Below are 19,692 nucleotides of genomic sequence, written 5' to 3' on the forward strand. Positions count from 1 at the left end.
TTGAGCTGGGTTTCTTTCTTGTCCTTTCTCCTTTACCATGCTCTCTCTCCCTCTCTTTCCCCTTCCAACCACATCCTGCCTACCAGTAGATGTCAGGGAACTGGTTGCCATGGCTACTAAATGGCATTCAAGCAGGCTGAATTATTAAACCCGGGTCTTTTCTTTGAAGCCAGGGCCCCAGTGCGAAGTCCCGTTAGGGGGCGCAATACAGGTGTGGGTCTGTGCCACGGCTGTCCAAGGTGCACCCTTGCTGGTCCGGTGAAGAGAAGAGAGTGCGTCTTGAGCGCTGAGCTCTTTTCCCCGCTGGGTCCAGCAGAGGCCTGGCAGCAGGGAGGAGATGCGTCTGCCGGGGTGAAGAGCTGGAGAGACATGCCTTGTGTACTGAACTGAATCCCTGCATCCCAGCCTACTTCTCCCACCCGCTCTGCCTAGAACAAAAGGCACTGGACAGCAGCCACGACTCATTCAAATGGAAGAAAACCCAAAACCAACATTTGTGTTATGTATGAAAGGACACCATATTGTTCTAATTAGTGGAAAGAGATGCAAGAAATAAAATCATAGGTGTGTCCGAGGGGTTGTCCTCGGGCATCTGGGATTCTGACGCCTTCTTGGACAGGTGAAGGGACTCTATCGTGGAACCACACAGTTGATGGGCATGGCCCTCTCCCAAGAGCATGAATGGGCCATCACAGAGAGTCTTGTTTGTGGGCACAATTCTTGTTTGTTTTGATGATGGTGGGGGGTGAGTATGGATGCTCTTCTCTCAAGGAGATTCTACGCCAGGAAAACCATCAGCCTTCTGGTATCCTAGCTCTTTAAACTTTTCCATTATTAAAAGAAACCCAAACATTGTAGTGTGGATGCTCCTGCTTATAGGCTGATGGAAGAAGGGCCTCAGTGGCTGGTAACTGCACTGTGTACACGTGTTGGGGTGGAGTGGGGGGCGTGAAGAGTCCATTTTGGGCTAATGGAGTCATTCCTCTTCCACAGATTCGACAGGTTGTGAGGTTAATTTCCTAAAGTGGGTAAACCTCTCCCTCTTCCTCCCCACTTTGTGTTTCTTCTCCCTTGAGAGGAGGGCTACTGATGCCCCAGGCCCTAGGATTCTGGCTTCCCTTTGGGCAGGGCCCAAGATCTCCTCCACAAGAGAGGGTCCCACTGTATTCTGATGCTTGAACTGAAAAAAAAGTTCTTAATAAGGGAAACCAGATCTGTGAGACTTTCCAAAAACCTGTCAGCCTCTGAAAAACTGTGCAGCCTTGCTTTGTTTCCCAGTGCCCAGCTGGAGCACTTTTTAATATCAGGGCTAAAGGCCTGGTGTTCCAAAAGTCTAATTCATAGAGACCAGACTCACTCCTTTTCAGGGTAGGTGATAATTTCAGGATTTACCTGACCCTGGGGTGGAAGTCCTGGGTCCTCACTGAGTGACCCTCCCAAGCAGACTCTCTGGGGTGAAGTGGGAACTAGCAAAGAGGCTGCACAGGCCTTGGTCTTCACTTGCTTTCCACACCCCAAGCTAAGAGGAAGGGGACAGGAGCCTGTGGCCTTGTGGCTATTTAGTTCCTTTCTAGGAATGTTTTCCAAGGTGTGCCAGGCCCTGGGCGGGCACGGTGTACGGGTGCAAAGTTGACTAAATAGAATCCCTGCTCTTAGCCATGGGAAGCTCTCCGCTAAGAAGGAAAGGCTGACCCACCCTCCATCAACTGTGGCATCCCCCGGCTCAGCCTTCAGAGGTTTTGCTGGTCTGTGTCAAAGCCAGGCCTACAGAACAAGAGCGGCGAGTGAGGGAACCCTTCCTTTGCTCTTTTTCCTCCTTCCCTACTTCTTCCTTTCTGTTTCTCTTCTTGCCCCTTTTGATCCATCCTACTGCCCCCCGCCCCCTTTCTCTGAGGCCTTTCTGTGCTCGGATTCTGAGCTTTTGGTGGAGGCTGGGCAGCTACTTAGAGCCAGCTGGTGAAGCCCGTGGGGGACCCACTTGGACTGAAGAGATGGGCCGGTGGGACCAAGGTCTTGGCCAGCAAGGGCTCTGGGAAGCTTTTCCGCTGTTTTTGAGGAAAGATATGCAGAGAGCCAGAGAAATGGGAGAGAGGGAGCCCTCGGAGGGATTCGGGTCCAGAAAGCCTTTGGAACACCAGTTTGACTCAGTTTTTAGGGCTGTTTATTTTTTGTGCTCCTTAACTGCCCCCCGGCGAACAGGATCTCCCTTAGAGCCCTCACCCGGCCCCTGGCGTCCTCGGAGAGCCTCTAGGTCCCTCCAGAGGCACAGAGATGCTCCCTACCGGGGCTGGGGCCCCCTGTCCTCGGGCAGCATCTGGCTCAGCGACTGGTCCCCTCTCCCTTATCTTGATCCTCAAAGCCCCCAGTTCGCTTCTGTTCTCTTTGGATATAATCATGCTCTTCCATCAAGGGTTTCCCAGGCCCAGCGAGCCAGGCGGCTGGGACCCTGGAGCCGGTGAGGTCCCCAGCAGGACACTGGGAGGTGCCACTCCTACCCACAAACGGGAAATCGCCTGTGCAAGTTTGAGGTCGCTGAACTTTCCCACAGAAACCCTGACCTAACTTCCTCGCCCCTGGGCTGTTTACTACTCAGAGCCCGGCACGCACGCTGTAACCCAGCCGGGGGCTGCCCCGCCCAGCCTCACCGGGCGCGCTCACGCCGCGTTCGTCTCCGCACAGCCGCCCGCTCGCTCCGCGTCGCCGGGGCTGCCCGTGGCTGGACCGCGATCGCTTCCTCCGAGCGGACACTACACCAGGCTCCCCGTCTCCTTTGTTAGCCCCGGTCTGCCCCCTCTGGGGGCATGTGTGCGACTTCTCTTTCTAATTGTCAGAAATTTGTTTTCCACTGTGTGGGCAGGAGACATTTTTTTTTTAACTGTCTCCCTTCTCTTTATTTTATTTTCCGTTTCTCTACCTTACCTCCTTCGGCCTTTCTTCCCCGCTTCTTTCTGTTGATTGCTCTTTCTCCCCCCTTCAATTTCACCATCTTTCCTCCCCGCTCTCTCCGTCCCCCTCCCCCACCGTTTCCTCTTTTAAAATAATTCAATGATGTCTCGGGATTACTAGCACACTCTCCTCATTCAGCTGAGCGCGGGACTCTGCATTAATTCAAGGTAAGCCCCGGGTCTTGCTGCCCAGGAAATGGTTGTCTGCGCCCTGGCGCCCGCTGCCTGCGGGGCTTTGCTGCTCTCCCCGGTGGCAGGCGCCGCGCCTCCGGCTCCGTGTCCCCGGTGGTGCTGCTACCTGTTGGGGGATGCATGGACTGTGGAGATTCCTAGTTGGCCCAGAGTGTACCCTAAGCCGATTCTTCCTCTGCACCCGCTGCCCTTTCCTTTGCAACTTCCGTGGCAATTTCCCGGGCCTGGGAAAGCCCCGCAGCGTTTGGCGTTTTGGGATGGGAGTGGTGTGCCCCTTGCCGGGGCGCCCAGGGCTGGCATCTCGTTCGTTGTGGCGCGTGTGCTTAGCTCACAGCCCGAGAGGCTCGCGCTGCCCGGTTCGGAGCAGGTGCTGACCTTCGGGTCTCCACGAGCCTCGGGGCCTCCTGCCACCCTGCCGCGACTCCTGGTGCCGGGAAGTTTTGTGGGGGGACCACTCAAGGGGAGGGCTTGCTGAGCAGGGGCTGAGCTTCCAGCGAAGTTTCTGTGAAGGAAGCTGCGTGCCACCCTTGGAGGCGTCCCGGGACTGGTGGAGGGTAGACTGCGTGTCTTTGGGGCCCCGGGTTGGGCGGGGAGGCGAGTGGACCCCATCATGGCCAAGGGCTGGGAATTGGGGCTCAGAGGAGAGAGGCGAGTGCGGAGAAGAAGCCGGGCTACTTAGAGTGACTTGCTTTTTGACGGGATTCGGGTCTCACTGCCCCAGGGTGGTTGTGTGTCCTTTTCCAGGGATGGAATGCCCGGTTCTCTGCACCTGTTTGCTTGTGCCGGTGCCCAGGAGAGAATGATGGGAGACACTACCCCTTCGTCCCCCACATCCCCTTGAGATGGAGGCTTCCACCTCGCTCTGGGGACGAGGTGGTAGTTTGGCCACTTGCCCAAGGAGGCATCTTCCCTCTCAACGGGTCTGTGACTCCGTGGCAGCTCAGAGCGGGCAGTTCAGGCTGCGTGGGTGGGTGGGTGACCCAGATCTGAGGGCTTGTGGTGATTCACCTGCTCTTCCCTCTGGAGGCTATGGTGCTGGAACATTGATTCCTACTTACTCTTGGAGGCCAAGAACTGTACCGTGTCACAGAGACATTGTCATCAGAGGAAAGGCTAGAGGAGCCGGAACAGCTTAGTCCAGAGAAGAGGCTGTGAGACCTGAACCCAGAGAAGTGTTTTCATGCAAGGAAAGGATGTTTCTGACACTTAAGTAAGAGCATTGCTTTATCTCCATCGACATCAGAGCCAGAGAAAAGGGCTTTCTTCACTGGGGCTGGGGACTAGGGTAGATAGCAGGGGAAAACTTCCGGTTGACAGATCCAAAAGGAATTACTAATGGAAAATATAGAACTTCCTCTCCTGCAAATGTGTGGGTCTTGTGGGATTGTGCAGCCATCCTAGAAGAAGATGACCTTTTCTAGTTTGATTCCATTCTCCTGTTCTCTCATATGCTAAGTCTCTGAGCAGCTAAGATGTTTTTGCCACTTTGTGGTATTGGGTAATCATAATTTATCATCCAAGCTGGGACACTTTTGAAAGTGCACAAAGGCGTTAGTAATAATTACACATGGATAATAGAGACTGTCTAGACAGATGGGGATGAATAACTGCCCTGAGAGTGACTTTATGGCCATAGCTAGGGACAGTTCACGAGGCAACACACAGATGCTTTCCTGTCATTGGGATCTTACGTCTTCCTTCTTGGTGTGGTGCTTCCTGACTCAGACCTCAATTGGACTTTACTGGGTTCCCTCTGAGAATCCAGCTCTGAATACAAATCTCTTTCCTTTAATGAACTTCTCTTTCCCCAACTCCTCCAGTCCCTCCAGAAATCTCATTCTCAGAACCGCGCTTCCAGCTCTGACTGCAGGGCTTAGAAATAGGGGGTAATTTACGCAGAGCTGTTTCTAGCCCTGTGTCTACTTCCTTATGGTATTTATGAGCCTGGGGCTCCCCAGAGGCCATCTTTCTGCCAGGAATTGTGAGTGTTGTGTTGATGGCAGCTTGATATATAGTGACCCTCGCAGTCACACGGTTGAGCTATTAGATCACTGCTGTCATAACTCCTCAGCTCTCCTGAGGCTGGGGGTGGGATGTGTTGTTGGGTGCGAGAGAGGAGAAGGGAGAGGAAAGAATCCTCAATGTGTTTGGGTTTCAAACTGACAAACTCATGTTCAAGAAGCATCGTATTGCAGGGAAATGCCTGGCTTTTACTTCCTTGCTTGTGTGAGGGAGTGATGAGGATTCTTAGGGGATGTGTCAGTCACACCTCCATCCCCCTGGGAGCCCGTGGGTTTGCCAGACAGCCAAATCCCTGCCGGGCTTCAAAAAGCTTAGCTACCATTTATTGAGTGCTTATTATTCTCCAGACACTAAACCAAGCAGTCTCTAGACTTTATCATACTTCGTCTTTATCCAACCCTATTAAGTAGGTATTCCCATTCTATAGGTGAGGAGACTGAAGCTCGGAAAAGTGAGTTGCTCAAGTTTACTTAGTAGGGGGCAGAGCTGTGATTCAAACCCAAGGCTAGCTGACTCCCTCCATGCAAAGGTGCCTCTTTGTGCTGAAGTTGACGTGGTCAGTGTCTGGCTCACAGATTTAGTCCCACCTGTTCGGGGCCATGGGTGTGATAGACAGTTCCAGAGTCGGGTGGCTTGAGCAGTCCACTTGTCCATCCTGCCTGGTTCTTGACTCGTGTTCAGTGAGTCTGATTGTCTCAGAGGGTGACCATGGCCTAGCCATGGCATGAGCCTCCCCACTTGGTTTGCCCTGAAGTGATTGTGTAGACCAGCAGGGGAACCTGAGCATACCCAGCTGACCGTGTCTTGGTTAGGTCCCTCAGATCATTTCTCTATCGTGCAGGCAAAAATAGAGCCTTAGATAGATAATTCTAGACATTGTTTCCATCTATTCATCTTTCCTGTTTACCCTGAGGCACTATAATCAGCCAGACCAAGAACGGCAGGCCTAGGGGGAAAGGGGACAGTATCAGGTGGCGGTGGGGTAGATAACAGAGCATTGGCTGGGAGACTTGACTTCTAGCCCTGACTGGGCCCCATTAAGTAGCCATGTGACCTTGGGCAAGTCACTAACCACCCAAGACCTCATTTATCTTGCCTGAAAGTGAAGGTTGGGCAGGTGCTCCCCAAGTTCTTCCCAGTTCCCGCAGTTTAAGACCCTATGGTTCAGGTGGCTTTGCACTCTGCTCTGCAAATCCAAGGCAGAGCCACGCCTCTCTTCCCCTCTCTTGGTGGGGGGTAGGCGAGCCGATGGGGCTGATGGATAGATGGATAGCGGTTAGATGGAGGGGCCGTGCAAGAGGCATCCTGGGGAGGGGCAGTGACTGCCCTTGGTCTGTTGTGGGCAGGCTTCAGCCCAGGTCTGGTCTGGAAAAGGGGGGTGGCTTATCTGGCCAGGGGAGAGCCTTCTCTCCTGCCTGCCTTGTGTTCCCTTGCATCCGCAATAAGTGACAGAGAATTGGGAAGAGCAGGAAATTCAACACTCCGCTAACCAACATCTAAAATATGCCCTGAATGCTGCGCTAAGCACTCGGGGATGGGTGGGGGCGGGAGGCAGGGCAATGAGAGAAGGTGGTCTACAAAAAGAGAAAAAAAGGAGGCACAATCTTTGTCCTCATGGCGCTTAGACTGTGGTGGGGAGCCTGGATCTAGGGCGTTGGATGAAGTATACATGCGACAAACTATAAAGCCATGTGGAACCAAAAAGCCCATTACAAAGCCATTTGTTACAGTAAAGAGTTGGTTACGTGCAAATCATGTACCTTCCTGGCAGAAGCGAAGACATGTGGTGGCTTTCTCACTGTGACCTGGAAAACTTGTATTAGAGGTGTAGTCCTCGTCATTAATGTGAGGGTCTAAAGGGTTCTGTGGTCAGCTGTACACACATAGTCTTAGGGGAACTGCAATGAAGGAGATTCTAGAACAGAATTGGGCTTTACTGAGGAAAGGTCTTTCCATTTATGTTCATATGGAATTACTTGGGAAGATCCATCCTCTGGAGTCATAGAGCTTTTATAACTACATTGACCACACTTAAAAAAAAATTTTCCCCCTATAAACACTAGCCTGGGATTGGGATAAAGAGAGAATGTTCCAGATTCTCAGCATAGGCTTAGCAATGGCAGCAGCAGCTGAATGGGTGTTAGGGGAGGGCACAGACAGCTGGAGAGCACCAGGAGGAAGGTGCCATGCTGTCTTGGATATGAGTACAGCAGCCTGTGGCAGGGCAACGTGTTCATCCCTGTGGGTTTTCCTATAATTTCTAACTTGGGGAACACAGTCTAGGGCTACACTCATAGGCACACTCTTTAATGATGGAAATATCAGTGTTGTTGCAAAAACGCAACTTGATGTCTGTGTCTTCTGAACTGCAGAGGGTACCTGTGTTTATGCCTCTCCTGTGCATCTTTTGGGGTTACCCCCTTTCTCATGAACCAAATGGGGACATGGCCTTTTGCTAGGAGGAATGGGAAAATAAAGATAAAAATGACATGGTTCTCACTCTCAAATAATTGATTTTTAGCTCTAAGTATAATACTTTGAAGAAGTCTTTGTTTCTTTTACCAAATTATGTGTTGTCTGACCATAGTGGATCTGGTCTTGCTCCAGTCCTTGCTGGCTACAGACCTTGGGCAACTCACTTAACTGCCGGGGCCTCAGCTACTTTACCAATACCCAGGACCAGTACCCCATCTTTCAGAGAAGGGGCCTGGACCCTATGGTTGCTTGCAGCCCCTTCCCATTTTAAGAGCAATGACTGTTCTATGATTTTGTCTCCCATCCCTTCTCTCTCCCCCTCCCTTTATTCTTTGTCTTTCCTTCTTACCTAGTCACACAATAGAATTTTTTTTGTTTGCTATATTTACTGAATAAGAATTTTATTCTTTGTTCTTAATTTAAAAAGTCATGAAGAACATTGTATTATTCTGCCTCCTAAAAGAAAGTGAACTGAATCTCTCTTGACTTATTTGGTCCTTGATTGATGTTTTCTTGAGTGTAATGATCCTAAATACAGCCAGAGTTCCATGACTTCTTTCGTGAAGGGATTGGGAATGACAGGTGAACGCAGATCCAACTCCTGGCTTCTCTTATGGCATCTCGGACTCTGGGTTAATGAGCTGTTCAGCACTGAAGTCTGAGAGTCCTCGGTGCATCTGCCTCTGTGCCCAGGCAAGGAAAGTCAGCCTGCCAGCCTCAGAACCCGGGTGCTGGCCCAGAGTGGCCCCAGGGTGGGAGCCACCCTAGGGGGAGGAGCCTAGGCTCAGGGGAAGCCCGGATGGATGTGAGCCTCAGTTCTGCCACTTAGGGAGAGGAGGAGGGTGGGAGAGGAGGATTCTGGAGGCCTTGCCCGTTCTCCCACTCCTCCTTCCCCACCCTCCTTCCTTCTGCAAGTGTATCCTGAGTGCCTGTTCTGGGCCGGGCACTGATTTGGGTACTGGGAATACGGCAGTGAACAAGGCAGACTCATTTCCTACTTTGGTGAAATTTATATTCTGCTGCAGGGAGAAAGAGGAAATAAATAGACAAATAAATTTGTAAAAGATCAGACTGTGATAAATGTCACTCAGAAAATTTATACCAGGTGACGTGGCACTGACAGGGTAGCTCTTTAGGTTGGGATGTGAGCGAGGCTTCTGAGGGGGGAGTATTGAAGCTGAAGATCAGAATGGCAAAAAATGAAATAGGATCCATACCGCCAACTCTCTGTGGCCGTTATGAGGAATAAGTACGATTGTATATGAAAGTGTTTCATAGACTCTAAAATAAATGCAGCACATTTTATATCTCATTAGGCAGCATTCCTTGAGGGCGAGCATTGTGATTAGTTAATATTTGCAGTCTCACTACCTAGCATGGTAGTAAGTGTGGGTTGAAAAAACTTATATACATAAAATTGGGAGTTCAGAAGAGATTTTTAAGGAATAAAATAAGAGGATATCTGTGACAGGCCTTTGTTAAAAGATGATCATATCCCTTCACTCTTGTCATTACTGGGCTTTCCTGGAGATTTCCATACGTGCTGCCCTGGGGAGAGTGGGGAAGGTTCTGTGGGTATCACAGGGCCGAGAGGGATGGAGAGGGATGGACAATACTGGGGAGTAGACTTCCCGAGGAAGTTCCAGATTGCTTTTCTTGCTTTTCAGGGTCTTCTTAACCCAGAGCAGAGGTGAACTTATCTGAAATTGGGAAGAGATGCCATAGGCTCCCTCTTGCCTTCCAGACCTGGGAGGCAGGCTGCCTTCCCAGATTCCACCGCCTTTGCCCTCCTCCAGCCCTGCTGCGTCTCTCTCTTCCTTCCAGCCCCGGGGCCTGGCTCCTCGGGTGCCCAGGAGACCTCAGTCCATTCTGCTGACTGTTGGCTGTGACTCTGCAGACCTGCTCCCCTCCCTGCCACCCTCCGTAAGGACTGAGTCAATGTAGGCCACCTACTGCATCCAGTGAGTCACGGCTTTTCAAACACCCAGGTGTGAATCACTCAACTTGTAGCCCTTGAGATGTCTTGGGTGACAGCTGAGGGAGAAGACTGTGTGCCTGTCCCCATTCCTCACCTTCCTGCTGCTTTATCATGCTTCTGCACTTAGAACCCAGAGCTCTAATCCCACGGCCGTTCTCTAGGGCCACACACCAGTTTTGGGGGTACGTGGAGTGGATATTCACTCACATGGTAGGGATCCTTCAAGGAGAACATCCTGTCCCAAAATGTGGTTCTTAGACCAGCAACATCAGTATCATCTCACACATCCCGACTCAGAAACTCCGGGGCTGGGGTCAAACCCTCCATGTTTTGAATCTGATGCACGGTAAAGTTTGAGAACCACATCGATGAAGGGTGTGCCAGAAACTTGGTATATCTTCTACCTCTTTGAGATACAGGAGTTGTTACTCCTGTTTTATAGGATCAAACAAAGGCCTCCAGTATCCAAGATCACAGTAGGCGGTGGAGCCAGGATTTGCCTCAAGTCTTGGCTCCAAAGCCAGAATTACTATGAGGTTTAGACCCCTAATTAAAATGCAAATGTTTCTAGAGACATCTGTTACTAACCGTTAACACCCTAGTGCTAATTGCTTTCCTGGCCATTTACAGTAGACTTCAGAAGAGAGCTGGAGCAGCCAGAGAGCAGTGGTATCTCTTCACTGCTTGGTAATTTCTCCCAGCTTCATTTTGGCTGGGTGCCTCCTCCAGATGGGAGCTGAATGACTTCCACCCCTGGCCCTTTTCACTTCTTATGGTCCACACGCTTCCAGAGGGATTTCATCTCCTCCCTTTGCCTCAGCCATCACCCATCTCCCGATGATTTCCAAATTTGTTTTCCGACCCAGGATTCTTTTTTGAGTTTCAGAATTTCTCTTCAACTGACTACTGGACATTTCTATTTCAACACTTCATAGTATCTCAAACTTACCTTGTCCCAAACTGAACCCATCATCAGTTACTAAATCTTGTCCTCCACTTGTGTCATATTTGCTACTGTTCCATTGTTTACAGGAAGTCACAGGGCCAAGCTCAGATTCAGTGTGGCAGGGCCCTCTGAGAAGCAGACACCAAGATGGGATTAAATGTGTACAGATTTTATTAAGGAAAACATCTATGAAAGGGAATGAGGAGGGAGCTGGGAAAGGCCAGAAGAGCTATCAGACCACCATGCGAGTCTGACCCTGAGTGATGGGTAGAGGAAAGGGAGGTTGGGTGCAATCTAAGGATGCTCAGCAAGGCTGTCAGGAGGCCCTTTAACCAAAGTCAGCCGTTAGAGGGGTCCTGTGTCTCCCAGGAGTGGACCTGCCTTAGTGTCCCTTCCCTGCTCCCTCTGTGCAAAGGCAGTGATGGGTTTCAGAGCCCAGCAGTGAGGGCTCTTGGTCAATAAGCTCCTTGTAGTTAGACCTCTGCCAGGCACATCCTCACGGGTACTACCAGGCCATTACTCAAGCAACTTATCGCAAGTGCCAAATTTACGGTCTAGCGCAGACCTCTCTCATGAGCTCCAGACCCCTGTATCCAGCAGCCTTCTTCATGTCTCCGTTTGGCTGTGTCAGAGGCATCTTGATCTTAATATCTTTAAACTGAACTCTTGATCCAACCACCAAAACTGCTTCCCCTCCGGTTTTCTTTGTGTGGGTGAATGGCACCTTTATCCACCCAGGAGTCCAGGGTCACTGTTCATACTTGTCCCTCCCCATGCCGCTAGGCAGTCCATTATGAATCCTGTCCATCTAACTGCCTGAATACTTCCTGCCTCTGCACTCTTCTCTCCACCTCCACTGCTACCACCTAGATGAAGCCTCCATTACCTCTTATTAGATGACCACAGCAGCCTCCTAACTGATCTCTCCACTTCCTCTTTGGTCCCTTTCATAGCTCCATGCACCACATGGTGGCTCACATGATCTTGAAAAGCAAACATTATCATGACACTTCTCACCTTGAAATCCAAGATCTTAGCCATGGCCTTGTGTGTCCCTCATGTTCCAGCCTCCTACTCTCTCCTGCTTCAACTCCTTCACCCACCACCCTATAGCCATACTGAACTCCTTTAGAATGTGCCAAGCTCTTTCTCACCACAGGGTCTTTGCACATGCTTTTCCCATTCTCTGTAATTCTTCCATCCTCTAACTCCCCCTTTACTTGGTGAATGCCTATTCATTGTTCAGTTCTCAATTTAAATGTAATTTCTTCAGTGATCTTCCCAGGCAACCACTATCCCCGCACAGTCCATCTAATTTTGGCCCTTCCACTGCATTGCCTTATAGTATCCTACACTTTTATAGAACTCACCCCAGTTTGTGTGTGTATATTTAATATCCGTGTCCACTAGGCAGAAAGTTTCCTGAGGATTGGGACCGTGTCTCCTATTGTTCACTGTTGTGTCCCAGAGCTCAGCATAGTCCTGGAACACAGCAGTAGCTCAGTAACTGCTGGCTGAATGGATACAGGTCCAAGGGAGTGACGGGGACTGGGGAGACTGGGTCTTGTGGGGATTCACCCCTCCCAGTTCCTGGTGCAGGATTGGGAAGGACCCGGGATGCCCAGGAGGAATTAAAGCTGCTCTGGTTCTGAGAATGTGAGGTCGTTTAATGGAAAATAGTATCAGGACTCAGCGCTGTTCCTCCCTGCACACTCCTTGCTGTTCCCCTTCATCTTCCACCCTACCCCTCCGTTCATCACCGGACTGGGGACGCCTCCTTACTAAATGACCGCTCCCAAAGGGATAGTGCTGTTCAGGTGTTCTGGGACCCCTTCCTCAGGTCTCCTGGCCCCAGGTCTGCATTCCGCCTCCAGTTTCCTCTGGCTTTTGCCCACCTCCTCTCCCTGCCATGGCCACCTCCTCCCAGCCCTCTCTTTTCCCCTCTTTTCTGCCTGCCTCCAGTTCCTTATGGCTGAAACCAAAGGCTGAAGCATCTCATAAATGTGAGAAGAGGCGTTAGTCATCTTGGTGAGGCTGGCAGCCCAGGGGGTGAGTGGGGCAGAGAGCCTGGTCAGTCAGCCCGGAGGATGGTGCCTGGGGAACTGGGTAAACACAACCTGAGTGGGTTGCATGGCTGCATCAACTGTGTCCCCTACTTCTGTCATGCCCTCTTCCCCTTGGGGCAGGGGCAAGGCCTGCTGACATCTAAGAATTGTTGTTGACACTCTGTGGCTGAAACATGGAGCTGCCCAGGTCCCTGTGGCAGGGTTTCCTTGTGGGTGGATAAGTCCAGAGTGGTGTCAGACAAGCAGTAACCAAGCAGACAGGAACTCAGTTCTGTGGTGGAGGACTTAGAGCACCTACCCTGTGGTCAGGCAGCTTTTCAGATAGGGTCCTGTCTCTCCCATCCATTACTAAGGGGCTCTGCACAGGTGACTTATTTCCTCAGCTTCCTTAAATGTATGTAGGAGTAATACCTACCTCTCAGGATTTGTGTGAAGTTGGAATCAGTATAAGCAATTGACAGACATTAGCTAGAGGTGATCGAGACTTGTGTAGGATCAGGGGGTGCTGCTGAGCTCTCGAGGCAGGGGAGGGAAAGCAGAATGGCAGGGAGGTCTGGCTGGGCACTGCTGCATTGCCCATGGCCCACCGTCTTAATCTGCTCTCCTGCAGCATATCAGGACCTCCAGCCCAGTAGGCATCCAGTAGAGGTTGGCTAAATGAGCATATGAACTATTTGAAGGAGGCAGACAAGGAAGATTGCCCTAGATTCCACAACCTTTATGGCACGGCCTTGGTGGGGATGTGAAGTTGGGAGGGTTTGGGGTCTACCGATTTGCAGGGGCCATTCAACCATTAGGACAAACACAATTCAATTAAAAACTACAAATTACACCCCATTTTATTGCTTTACTCTGCTTTTTAAAGTTTTCATAGCAAAATTCTCAAAATGAAGAGCCTATGAAATAATTTGCTTTGTCAACTGTAGGGCTTGAAAAATATGTATAATGTCAGCTGTTACGTGGGAAACAGCTCCTGATAGGTTTGCTATTTTGTTCGGCCTGTAAGGGGAGAGGATGCTTGAGGTTTGCATTGCTGTTAGCCTACCGTTGAAGAATTTTAATTTTTGTTCTCGTTGATCCTGAAATAATCTTCTATTTTGGGGGGCAGGAGGACCTTTGAAGGAGGCCTAACAGATGTAATTGTACCCCAGACCTCACTGCAAATCCAGTACATCAAAAAATTATTAAACCTCTGGTCCAGTGATTCTAAACCTTTGGAGTCATAGAATCCCGTGAAAATTTGATGAAGGCTGTGGACTCGACCTGATAAAATGCACACCCCAAATATTCACACAATATCAGGGGACCCCAGAGCCTCATGAAGCCCATCCTACTTGGAACCTGCATGGATCACCCCAGATGGAGAATATTCTCGGCATCATGAGTCATCCGCGAGAGGAGTGGGCAGAGCTCAGAGGACTGAGATGCCAGGTGGAGAGGCAGGCCTGGGGTTGCCCTTGCTGGAGCGTCTGGTTGTACAGGACTCACACAGGGATGTTTCCCTTCTCATTGTGCAAACTCTCACTTTTTGAGGAGGCCTCCTGCAACTCACAGAGCCAGGGGCTCACTTCTGCAGTTATGGGCCCTGAGGCAATCCAGAAGGTTGGCTGTGGGTCAGCGTGGCTCACAGGAAGCAATCCAGAGACACAGCAGAGGGTGGTGTGGAGGATGGATGTCATCATTTCTCAGCCCCTTCCAGCATGATCTCTGTAAAAGTCTGGAAAGGGCTTCCCCGCTGAGCCCTAGCCTTTGCTCATGTTACCTCCCTTCCTAAAATGCCCTGCTTTGCCCTCCCTGCCCGTCTTCCAGGGCCTCACCTCCTCCAGGAAGCACTTGGCATCTCTCTCAGCCCACCCCATTGTTGCTTCTCTGGACCAGCGTCTCATTAAGACCCTCACATCCTCCGTGCTCTATGTTCCCATTCAGCTCGTCTCTTTTGGTGAATTGTCAGCTGTGGGATTTGACCATGCAATTAGAGGGCAGCTTCTAAAGGACTGAGACCACACCTTCTCCCTGGCTACCTACAGGCTCCGAGTGGGAAGTTTAAGAAGAAACCAAAACTGTTATTCAGGAGAGCCGCCAGGAGCAGCAATAAACCTTCCGTGAAAGCTGTGGGGACTGTGAAGGCAGCCTGGCGGAGATGACCGAGGTTTTAAAACTCTTCTTTCCTCCTCCAGAAATCGCTCCATTTCAGTTCCTCCCAAGAGTTGCTTCTGCTTGTTGGGGGGTCCAAATTCTCTTCTATTATTCTCTTCTTTTTAAATTAGCTTTTTACTGTGCAAAATTCCAAACATGTACTAAAGTAGAGAGAATAGTATAATGAACCCCTAGTAGCCACCACCCAGCTCCAGTAATTACCAGCTCATGACCAATTTTTTTCACCCAAATCTCCCTATTCTACCTCCCCACTGGATTATTTTGAAGCAAATCCCAGCCATTATATAATTCCATCCATTAATATTTAAATACTGGTCTTTTAAAGATAATGATTAGAAAAATAACCATAATAGCATCATCACATTCCCTGAAATTCACAATTTGTTAGTATCTTCAGATAGCTAGTAGGTGTTCAAATTTCCCCAATCGTATCATTTTTTTGTTGTTGTTAGCAGTTGGTTTGTTTGAATCAGAATCCAAATAAGGGTCACACATTATATTTAGTTGAAAGCTTTCCTTAGTCTTAATCTATAAGTCCTTCCTCCACTTTCCTTTTGGCCTTATAGTTTATTTGTTGAAGAAATTTAGTTGTTTTTTTCCCCACATCGTAGCCTTTCCCACATTCTGGATCTTGCTGGTTGCATTCCATTGTGTTGTTTCCTTCTATTTCCTATGAACTGGTACTTAGTTCCATCTGATTTAGATTTGATTTTTTATTATGTTGTAAGACAGCCTCCTAGGGAGTGGTGTGTGCTTCCATCAGAGGCACATAATGGTCTGGTTGTTCTCTTCTTGTGACATTAGCAGCCACTGAGGACCATTGCCTAGATTAGAGTTGGCAAATTTTTTCTGTAAGGGGCAGACAATAAATATTTTAGTCTATGGGTTGTGTGGTCTCTATCACAACTACTCAACACTGCCGTTATAGTGCAGAAGAAGCCAAAGCCAGCACATAAATGAGCGGCATGGATGAGGACCAATAAAACTTTATGTACAAAAACAAGCAGGCCAGATATAGCTCACGGGCCATAGTCTGCTGACCTCTGCCTCGATTGTTTGTTTCTTTAGGGCCTTGCAAAATGCTGAAATTCTAATCCTGTCATTCCTTCTTCATTTATTGGTTGGAATAGCTTATAAAGAGAGATTTTCTCTATACGATTTGGCTGCTTTCATTGTTTTTGAACCCTGTTTAGTGGGGCTCCCTCTGCCCCTACTGCACGAAAATTGTTCTAAGATCATCAATGGCCATCCTGTTGCTAAATCAATTTTCAGTTCTCATCTTGAGATACTTGACCTGCCAGCAGCATTTGACATAGCTGATCACTTCCTTGAAATGCGTCACCTGGCTTTCAGGACACACCACCCTCTCATGGTGTTTTTCCTACACCATTGGTAACTCCTTCTCAGTGGCTTTTGTTAATTTTTCCTCCTCAATCAACCTGTGCATCTTGGATACCCTGGGCTCAATCTTCTGACCTCTTCTCTTCTTTATCTACAATCACTTATCCAGGGATTTATATGCAGATAACTTCTAAATATATAGCTATATATATATATTTAATATTATATTTAACATGATATTAAATATATAGCTCTAGCCTGGTCTTCCCCCCGAACACTACACGTGTCTATCCAGTTGCCCATGAGACATTTCCACGTGGAGGTCTAAGAGGCATGTCAAACCTTACTTGTCCAAATATGAATTCTTGATCTTCCCCATAAAACCTGCTCCTTCTTTAATCTTCCCTATCTAAGTTAATGACAACTCCATCCATCCTTCCAGTAGCGTAGCCCCGAAAATCTTAGGGTCATCCTTGACATCTCTTTCTCTTTCACTTCTCACATCCAATCTGTCAGCAAATCCCTCTTGGCTCTGTCTTCAAAATATATTCACTTCTTGCCACCTCCACTGCTATCAGCCTGGTTCAAGCTATCGTCACCCCTCCCTAGGATTGTTGCATGAGCCTACTACCAACTGAAGGAGCTTGTCGTGCTTCCCTACTCACGTGAATTCTCAACCCAGCAGCTCTAGGGATCCTTTAAAAACAATAAGTCAGGATATCTCATTCTTCTGCTCAAAACCCTCCAATGCCTCTCATCTCCTTAAAAGAGGAAGCCAGAATCCTTCAGTGGCCTACAGAGCCTTACAGGGTATGAAAGCCACCCCCAACCCTGACCTTTCTGACCTCATGTCCTGTAACCCTTTTGCTCTTCCTGGGTCTCTCCCTCTCCAATCATACATACTAGGCACACTCTTTGTCCCTGGCTCTTTGCACTTGCTGTTCCCTCTGCCTGGGATGCTTTCTTTTTTTCCCTCTTTTTTTTTTATTGAGGTAACATTGGTTTATAACATTATGTAAATTTCAGAGGTACATCATTATATTTCATTGTCTGTGTAGACTACATTGTGTTCACCACCCAAAGACTAATTACCTTCCATCACCATATACATGTGCTGGTTGCCCTTTTCACCCTCCTCCCTGCCCCTTCCCCTCTGGTAATCACCAATCTAATCTCTGTGTCTATGTGTTTGTTCATTGTTGTTTTTATCTTCCACTTAGGAGTGAAATCATATGGTATTTGACTTTCTCCATACCCTCAAGGTCCATCCGTGTTGTCACGAAGGATGCTTCCTGCAGATATTTGCATGGCTTGCCCTCACCACCTTCAGGTATCTGCTCAAACATCATCTTATCAGTGAGGCCTTCCCTGACCACATTACTGTTCCCCCTGCCCCTGTGCTCCAGGAAAGGAGAAAGCCAAGATCTCAGCGAAGAGGAGCCGGGCTGTCTTTCCTCTGAGACCTTTAGGGAAACTGCCAGGCTGAGACCCTGTGGGAGCATCTCCCTGCCCTTCCTTTTCCTCAGCCCTGACTCAGGGCTGCAGTGGAAGTCTAGACCAAAGATACAGTTCTAAGACTGAGAGGGGAGTTCTGTTTTTCCTTCTCTCTTCTGGCAGGATACCCTCAAATCCCCAGAAAGAGACCCCTTTTCCCTTTCCTTATAAAATAAGCTCTTAGACTCTTCCGGGTGGCTGGACTAGCCAAGGTGTCCCTGAGCTGTGGGCTACTGCAGGGGCACCCTCTTTGGATTCTCAGCCAGCCTTGGGGTATTTTCTTCCATCTCGTCCCACACCAATCCTGCTTCAATGTTTTATTCCAAGGCCTGGAGCCTGGAGCTTGCGCTGGCCCAGAAAAAGGCCGTGGTGGCCTCCTTTTTGGGTCTTTCTACCCTTCTGTCTGTCATCCAAGGATGGTTGTGCCTGGTTCCTCTCCATTCATCTATGTGAAAATCGTGTCTGTCATTTCAAATTTGAATCCACACCTGACATATGGAGACTTCTGGTCCCTGCTGAGGGGAATTTGGATGATGTCATGAAGCAGAGATGTCTGCAAGGCTGACACCCCAGCCAAGCTGCTCATGGTCCAGTCCTTGGCCCTCACCTCATAGCATCACAGACTCTCTGAACCAGATGGGGCCACAGCGATCACGTAGCCTAACCTTTGAATCTCTTCTGTGACATGTCTGATAAGTCGCTATTTAGACTAGCTCCCTGCTTTTCAAGGTAGCCCATTCTATTTTCAGACAGGTCCAATCGTTAGAAAACACTTCAGATTTTCAGTCTAATTGAGTCTCTTTTTTGCCTCCTTAGGGGTACTTCCACAGTGACTTTTTCAACACTTCCTCCTAAAGCGAGGGCCTGGGTGAAGATAGAATCGATTAAGGTCCCATTTACTGAGTGGCGAGGTTCTTAAGGGCAGGAACCATCCTGTTCATCTCTGTATCCCCAGCACTTGGGATAGTGCCTGGATATAATAGGTGCTCAATAAATGTTTGTTAAAGACAGTGATAAACAAGGAGCTTTTACTTATTAAGCACTTGCAATGTGGCAGGCACTACTCTCAGCCCTTTATGTGTCTCAAAACAAGCCAATACAGTAGGCAGGGCTGTTTTCACCATTTTATGGATGAGGACGCTGAGCCTTACCAAGGTTAAGTACGTTTCTAAGGTGACACAGCTATGAAAGGGAGTAGTGAGGATTCTAACCCAGAAGGGTTGACTCTAGAATTCACTCTTCTTTGTATATCTTTTATGGTTTATTTCTTTCTCTTTATTTTTTTATTGTGGTAAAATATATGTAACATAAAATTTACCATGTTAACCATTTCTAATTGTACAGTTTAGTGGCATTAAGTTCATTCACATTTTGTGCAATCAATATCACCTTCCATCTCTAGAACTTTTTCATCTTCCCAAGTTGGAACTCCATATCCATTGAACCATAACTCCCCACTTCTCCCTCCTCTCGGTTCTTGGCAACCACCATTCTACTTTCTGTCTCTATGAATTTGACTCCTGGAGGTACCTTATACAAGTGAATCATACAGTATTTGTCCTTTTGTAACTGGCTTATTTCATTTAGCGTAATTTCTTCAAGGTTCATCAGTGTTGTAGCATATGTTAGGATTTCTTTTCTTTTTAAGGCTGAATAGTATTCTATTGCATATATATACACCACGTTTTGTTTATCCATTCATCTGTTGATGGACACTTGGATTGCTTCCACCTTTTGGCCATTGTGAAAAACACTGCTGTGAACATGGTTGTACAAAAGGCTGTTTGAGTCCCCGCTTTCAGTTCTTTTAGGTATATACCCAGAAGTGGAATTGCTGGATCATATGGTAATTCTGTCATGTTTAATGAGAAACCACCATACTGTTTTCCATAGTGGCTACACCATTTTACATTCTCATCAGCAATGTACAAGGGTTCTAATTTCTCCACGTCCTCATCAACATTTGTTATTTTCTGTTTTTGCCTTTTTATAATAGCCATCCTAATGGGTATGAAGTGGTATCTCATTGTGGTTTTGATTCACATTTTCTGACTGATTCGTGATGTTGAACATGTT

At 48.6% G+C, this 19,692-nt stretch overlaps 1 protein-coding gene across 2 annotated transcripts in view; it reads left to right on the forward strand.

Annotated features, from left to right (window-relative positions):
• The first annotated feature begins 2,652 nt into the window (after window positions 1–2,652).
• Window positions 2,653–19,692, forward strand: part of CACNA1E (calcium voltage-gated channel subunit alpha1 E) — a 475,091-nt gene continuing 458,051 nt past the window's right edge. The window contains exon 1 of one of the 2 annotated variants that reach the window (XM_023640670.2): window positions 2,653–3,113. The gene's annotated coding sequence lies outside the window, so the exon portion shown is untranslated. The remainder of the gene's footprint in view (window positions 3,114–19,692) is intronic. The other variant, XM_070267841.1, reaches the window with a different exon arrangement.

This window comes from Equus caballus, chromosome 5, assembly GCF_041296265.1.
Source record: "Equus caballus isolate H_3958 breed thoroughbred chromosome 5, TB-T2T, whole genome shotgun sequence".
NCBI classification, from domain to species: domain Eukaryota; kingdom Metazoa; phylum Chordata; class Mammalia; order Perissodactyla; family Equidae; genus Equus; species Equus caballus.